General features: G+C 54.7%; 1 non-coding gene across 1 annotated transcript; it reads left to right on the top strand.

Annotated features, from left to right (window-relative positions):
• The first annotated feature begins 3,217 nt into the window (after window positions 1-3,217).
• LOC142792887 (small subunit ribosomal RNA) lies at window positions 3,218-5,025 on the top strand. Its single transcript, XR_012891279.1, has one exon. It is a non-coding gene; the product is annotated as a small subunit ribosomal RNA (ribosomal RNA).
• The last annotated feature ends 1,358 nt before the right edge of the window (window positions 5,026-6,383 follow it).

Genomic DNA, 6,383 nt, shown 5'->3' with positions numbered 1-6,383 from the left:
CACTTCTCTGGCTTGATTGTCAAATCTGCCGAACGGATTGCCTCTAACACTGACCGAAGGCGCTTGATGTGCTCCTCAAATGTAGCCGCGAAGATGACCACGTCGTCTAGGTACACTAGGCAACACTGCCACTTCAATCCGGAAAGCACAGTGTCCATCATGCGTTGGAACGTTGCCGGCGCACAACAGAGACCAAACGGGAGAGCCTTAAATTCGTAAAGTCCGTCCGGGGTAACAAAAGCAGTCTTTTCGCGATCACGTTCATCAACCTCGATCTGCCAGTATCCACTTTTCAGATCTAGTGATGAGAAGAACTTGGCACACCGAAGTCGATCTAACGTGTCGTCGATGCGTGGAAGGGGATATACATCCCGTTTAGTCACAGCATTCAGTTTCCTGTAGTCGACACAAAACCGTAGCGTGTTATCCTTCTTCTTGACAAGCACCACGGGAGATGACCACGGGCTGTTAGAAGGCTGGATAACATCATCTTCAAGCATTTCTCGTACCTGCTTCTTGATGACTTCCCTTTCCTTAGGGGAAACACGATACGGGTGCTGGCATACCGGCCTGGTTGTCTCGTCCGTTATGATCCTGTGTTTTGTAATGCTCGTGCGCCGTACCTTTGAACTGTTGGAGAAACAGCTGCCAAATTCCCGCACGAGGTCGTATAGCTGTTGACGTTGAATCTCTGAAAGATTAGGATTTACGTATATTGTGTCGCAGGCATCAGATGGAAGTTTCACATTCGGTGACGTCGTTTCAAGACTGCATATTTCTGTCACTTCACAGAACTCATGAAGAAACGCTATTGCCGTCCCTTTTGCGATGTGCTGGAATTCGTTACCGAAATTCGTCAAGAGGATGTCTGTGCACCCGTTTCGCAGCTGGATAATCCCTCGTGCCACACAAACGCCTCTTTTCAAGAAAACATCCACGTTGCTCTCCGCCACACCCTCGTAGTCGCTGAATGCATCATTATGCACGAGAACCATTATACTGCTCCGTGGCGGTACAGTCACATCATCGTCGACGACGCGCAGTGGAGTGGTACATCGTTCATCTGATCGTGCTACCTTTAAAGCTTGCTCCGTCGAAAAGGACACGCTCGACCTCTGTAAATTGATAATCGCACCATTAGCTTGTAGGAAATCCATTCCCAGTATCACTTCCCTCGAGCACACAGGCAGGACGACAAAGTCACCGACGTAAGTGAAGCCCCGTATCATGACCCTTGCGGTACATCGGCCGGAAGGGGTTATGAGGTGACCACCTGCAGTACGTACTTGAGGTCCACCCCATTCGGTCAGAACTTTCTTGAGTCGCTTCGCTAATTCGTAACTTATCACAGAATAATCCGCACCAGTATCGATCAAAGCATTGAGCTCTAGTCCGTCAATCACCAACGGCAAGTCTGAAGTAATTTTCTCTGTACTGCACTCCTTTACCTGGAAACAGTCGTCGTTATCAGGCTCGTACCGCAGTGGAGGATCTTCATATCCCAAGTCGCCAGCGGCCTCGCCTCCACAGGTCGCCCTCTTCAGTTTCCCGGATTTGGGCTAGGCGAACGCTGCCTAGACGTGCTTGGGAAGGGACGTGGGCTAGACGAGCGGTAGCGCATAGGGGATGGTGAGCGTGGTTGATGACGACGAGGCGGGTCAAATTCCCGACGTGAGCATAGGTATTCTTCAATCTCGGAAGGTCTTTCGCCGTTTCGCGGACACGGTGCATTGATGGCGAATCCCCTAAGACCAGCTTGACGATATCGGCAGAATCGGTACAGGTGGCCAGCCTCTCCACAGTGGAAACACAAGGGCCTACGTGTGGCATCTCGCCACACATCGCTCTTCCGTGGCATCATCTCTCTCGCACGAGGTGGAGTGCGTGTTGCCTCTACGATTTCAGGCGGGCTGCGCATTGTCTGCACATAAGTACTTGGTGTCTCGATCGGCGAACAGTGCAGAGTAGGTCGCCTGAGCACCTCGGAGTACGTTACCGCCCGTCGTGTCGCCGGCACATCACTCCGCGGCTCCCGCATGGCCTGTCGAATTTCGTCTCGGACAACTTCAGCAAGAGACAGCTCGGGGGTGACATCAGGTGACTGCAGTTTCCTTAATTCTTCCCTGACAACAGACCGGACGAGCTCGCGCAATGTGTCAAGATTATCCACGACGCCTGCTGAGTAGACTCCTGCGGATGCACCGGCTACGTCGCGGTTGTACTGTCGGGCTCTCTGCTGAAGCGTCGTTTCGATGGTTGTTGCTTCCGACCGAAACTCAGCAACAGTACGGGGCGGATTGCGGATGAGTCCCGCGAACAATTCTTGCTTTACCCCGTGCATGAGGTGGCGCACTTTCTTGTCTTCCGTCATGCCAGGATCAGCTCGCTTGAAAAGGCGGGACATGTCTTCGATGTACATCGCGACAGTTTCGTTCGTTCGTTGAATCCGTGTGCGGAGAGCTGCTTCCGCCTTTTCCCGGCGATCACTGTTGGCGAACGTACTCAGTAGCTGCCGCCGAAACTCTTGCCACGACGTCAGAGATGCCTCGTGGTTTTCGTACCACACTCGTGCAGAGTCTTCCAACGCAATGTAGACGTTACGCAGCTTGCCTTCCTCGTTCCACTGATTTAGATTTCCCACTCTCTCGAAATGCTCTAACCAGTCTTCGGCGTCCTCGTATGGGTCACCATGAAACACCTTTGGGATGACCGGTTGGCTTACGATGAGTTGTGCCGGCGTAACTTGGCTCGTCATGGTGGTGGCGGCGCTTGTCTCCGTCACCGATGCCCTTGATACAGAAGGGAGTGGCCCAAATTCTGGCAACTCTCCTCGGATACGGCGGCTGACTCGTTGGTGCACCGGTGTAAGCTCCACTGGTTGCGGCTGGTCAGTGCTTGGACTTCGCTCTTGCGTGGGGCTCGGAATCATGTACCCAGGCTCCTCCACCAGAAAATGTAACGGATATAACAACCTCACACCCGGGACGTCCTATTTACAAGGTTTAATAAGGGCGAACTTGTGCCCAAAGCCAAAAGAACTACACAGTAGCTGGGAGAAAACAGCGAACGCTCGTCGTCCTCTTCTTCTCTTCTTTTCCGCTGCTCGGTAGCAGCTCGTGCACAGGCTGGGCCGGCTCGTGCCTTCCGGCGGGCTTCATGAGTCGTAGCGATGCCGTCAGCGTTCCTCTTTTAACAACGTCTGCGTTGTACTGCGCCTTAACAATTCCTCGTGGCAATATGCTTGTCTCAAAGATTAAGCCATGCATGTCTAAGTACATGCCGAAATAAGGCGAAACCGCGAATGGCTCATTAAATCAGTTATGGTTCCTTAGATCGTTTCTTCCTACTTGGATAACTGTGGCAATTCTAGAGCTAATACATGCAGTGAGCCTGGAGCCCTTTGGGTAACGGGTGCTTTTATTAGACCAAGATCGATCGGGTTTCGGCCCGTATTGTGTGGTGACTCTGGATAACTTTGTGCTGATCGCATGGCCACGAGCCGGCGACGTTTCTTTCAAGTGTCTGCCTTATCAACTTTCGATGGTAGGTTACTTGCTTACCATGGTTGTTACGGGTAACGGAGAATCAGGGTTCGATTCCGGAGAGGGAGCCTGAGAAACGGCTACCACATCCAAGGAAGGCAGCAGGCGCGCAAATTACCCACTCCCGGCACGGGGAGGTAGTGACGAAAAATAACAATACGGGACTCTTTTGAGGCCCCGTAATTGAAATGAGTACACTCTAAATCCTTTAACGAGGATCAATTGGAGGGCAAGTCTGGTGCCAGCAGCCGCGGTAATTCCAGCTCCAATAGCGTATACTAAAGCTGCTGCGGTTAAAAAGCTCGTAGTTGGATCTCAGTTCCAGACGAGTAGTGCATCTACCCGATGCGACGGCTCGGACTGAACATCATGCCGGTTCTTTCTTGGTGCACTTCATTGTGTGCCTCGAGATGGCCGGTGCTTTTACTTTGAAAAAATTAGAGTGCTCAACGCAGGCGAGTCGCCTGAATAAACTTGCATGGAATAATAGAACAAGACCTCGTTTCTGTTCTGTTGGTTTTTGGAATACGAGGTAATGATTAAGAGGGACGGACGGGGGCATTCGTATTGCGGCGCTAGAGGTGAAATTCTTGGACCGTCGCAAGACGAACTACTGCGAAAGCATTTGCCAAGAATGTTTTCATTGATCAAGAACGAAAGTCAGAGGTTCGAAGGCGATCAGATACCGCCCTAGTTCTGACCATAAACGATGCCAACCAGCGATCCGCCTGAGTTACTCAAATGACTCGGCGGGCAGCTTCCGGGAAACCAAAGTATTTGGGTTCCGGGGGAAGTATGGTTGCAAAGCTGAAACTTAAAGGAATTGACGGAAGGGCACCACCAGGAGTGGAGCCTGCGGCTTAATTTGACTCAACACGGGAAAACTTACCCGGCCCGGACACTGGGAGGATTGACAGATTGAGAGCTCTTTCTTGATTCGGTGGATGGTGGTGCATGGCCGTTCTTAGTTGGTGGAGCGATTTGTCTGGTTAATTCCGATAACGAACGAGACTCTAGCCTATTAAATAGGTGCGGGGTTCCCAGCACCTTACAACCTTCTTAGAGGGACAAGCGGCTCCTAGCCGCACGAAACAGAGCAATAACAGGTCTGTGATGCCCTTAGATGTCCGGGGCCGCACGCGCGCTACACTGAAGGAAGCAGCGTGTCTTTATCCCTGTCTGAAAAGACTGGGTAACCCGTGGAACTTCTTTCGTGATTGGGATAGGGGCTTGCAATTGTTCCCCTTGAACGAGGAATTCCCAGTAAGCGCGAGTCATAAGCTCGCGTTGATTACGTCCCTGCCCTTTGTACACACCGCCCGTCGCTACTACCGATTGAATGATTTAGTGAGGTCTTCGGACCGATGTCCGGCGCGGCCTTTCGGTTGCGCCGGTCTGTTGGAAAGATGACCAAACTTGATCATTTAGAGGAAGTAAAAGTCGTAACAAGGTTTCCGTAGGTGAACCTGCGGAAGGATCATTAACGGATTGTGAAGGGTGAGCGCCTCAGCTGCGTCTGCGCCCGACACTTTCTGCCGCTGACCCCGTTTGGACGCGGGGTCGGCTTTTCCCCACGGGGCTGCCTGAATGTGGAGCGGCACCCCGTGACAAATTGTTGCGCCCAGCGGACGCCAACACCGCGACCTTGGACGGTCGGCCAGGTGGCGGACGCGGGTACAAACGGCGCAACGCACTCATAGGTCGGCTTTCGACCCGCCACTGCACCGTGGCTCGAAGCGCTCGAAATGCGCGACCCGACCGCTGCGGGACCGCCTAGTACTGTAAACAGGAGCGGCGGAGCGCGAACGGCGAGTCGTGGTTACGTCGGTAGAAGGCGAGGCTGCGCGTTCCCGAAACGCCAGCCGAGTGCCCTCCCGACCGTTCGAGCGTGCAAGAACGAGACCCGACAATCGCGCGGCGACTGCCAAGTACGAGAGGAACGGCACAAGCGTCGGCGGTCGGTCAAGGAACTGGCGATGTGACGGGTCCGCTGTGCACCAGTGCATACCGTCCCGCCGTCCGCGGCAAGCGCCTCCGCGTCCTCGGGTGACGGAGGCTGCCGGTCGGTTCTTGCAGGCGAGGGATCTCGCTGGCACCGGTTCGCGTTGACGCGCGGCCGGTCATGGCACGGCGATGCGACGGCCGAGGTGCGCAGTACTCGATGGAGGAACCGCACGCTCCGATGACCGTCCCGCCCTCCGCGGCGTATGCGTACCGACCGTAATGGTTGCAGCAGCGCCGGCCGGCTTTTGAATTCGCCACACGAAACACGGTGCGAGATCGCGGTTAGGGGAGCGTCGACGTTGCCAGGCGTTTTGCTTGCTGCCGAGGGAAAGGCGGCACGGCCACGTCGCGCTCGTCGCGATTAGCGGGTCTGCGCGCTTTGGGAAGGTGCCGCAACGACTTGCCGAAAGAGGAAGCACGGAAGAACGAGGGACTTGGACGTCCCGACAATTGAACGCACTTGCGGCCAGGCCCTTGCTGGCTTCGTTCTTCCGCCTCGAGTAGGCTCGTACGCGGCTCCGGCGCCGAAAGTGGTCCTTGGCACCGACTTCGGTGGACGTGGGAAGTGCCGCGCAAGTACGGCGCGCCTGGCTCCACCTGTTGGCTAAAGTAGGCAGCCGGATCGGCATTTTGGTGTGCGGTGGCAAACCGTGGATGCGAAAAAAGCTTGTGCGATTTCGTGGAACAAAAAGCGGGGGTCCCCCTTTTTATGCGGAGGAGACCGACCCGCCTGCCGTGGTGAACCGCGACGCCACGGTAAAAACGGGAGAGGCTTGTCGATGGGACCGTGCATCCCGCGCTCCACGGAGGCCGGGAGGCGGCCGCCCGAGGAAATGT

This window comes from Rhipicephalus microplus, unplaced genomic scaffold, assembly GCF_043290135.1.
Source record: "Rhipicephalus microplus isolate Deutch F79 unplaced genomic scaffold, USDA_Rmic scaffold_257, whole genome shotgun sequence".
NCBI classification, from domain to species: domain Eukaryota; kingdom Metazoa; phylum Arthropoda; class Arachnida; order Ixodida; family Ixodidae; genus Rhipicephalus; species Rhipicephalus microplus.
Note: the sequence above shows the minus strand (reverse complement) of the source record. Positions and strands in the feature narration are given on the sequence as shown.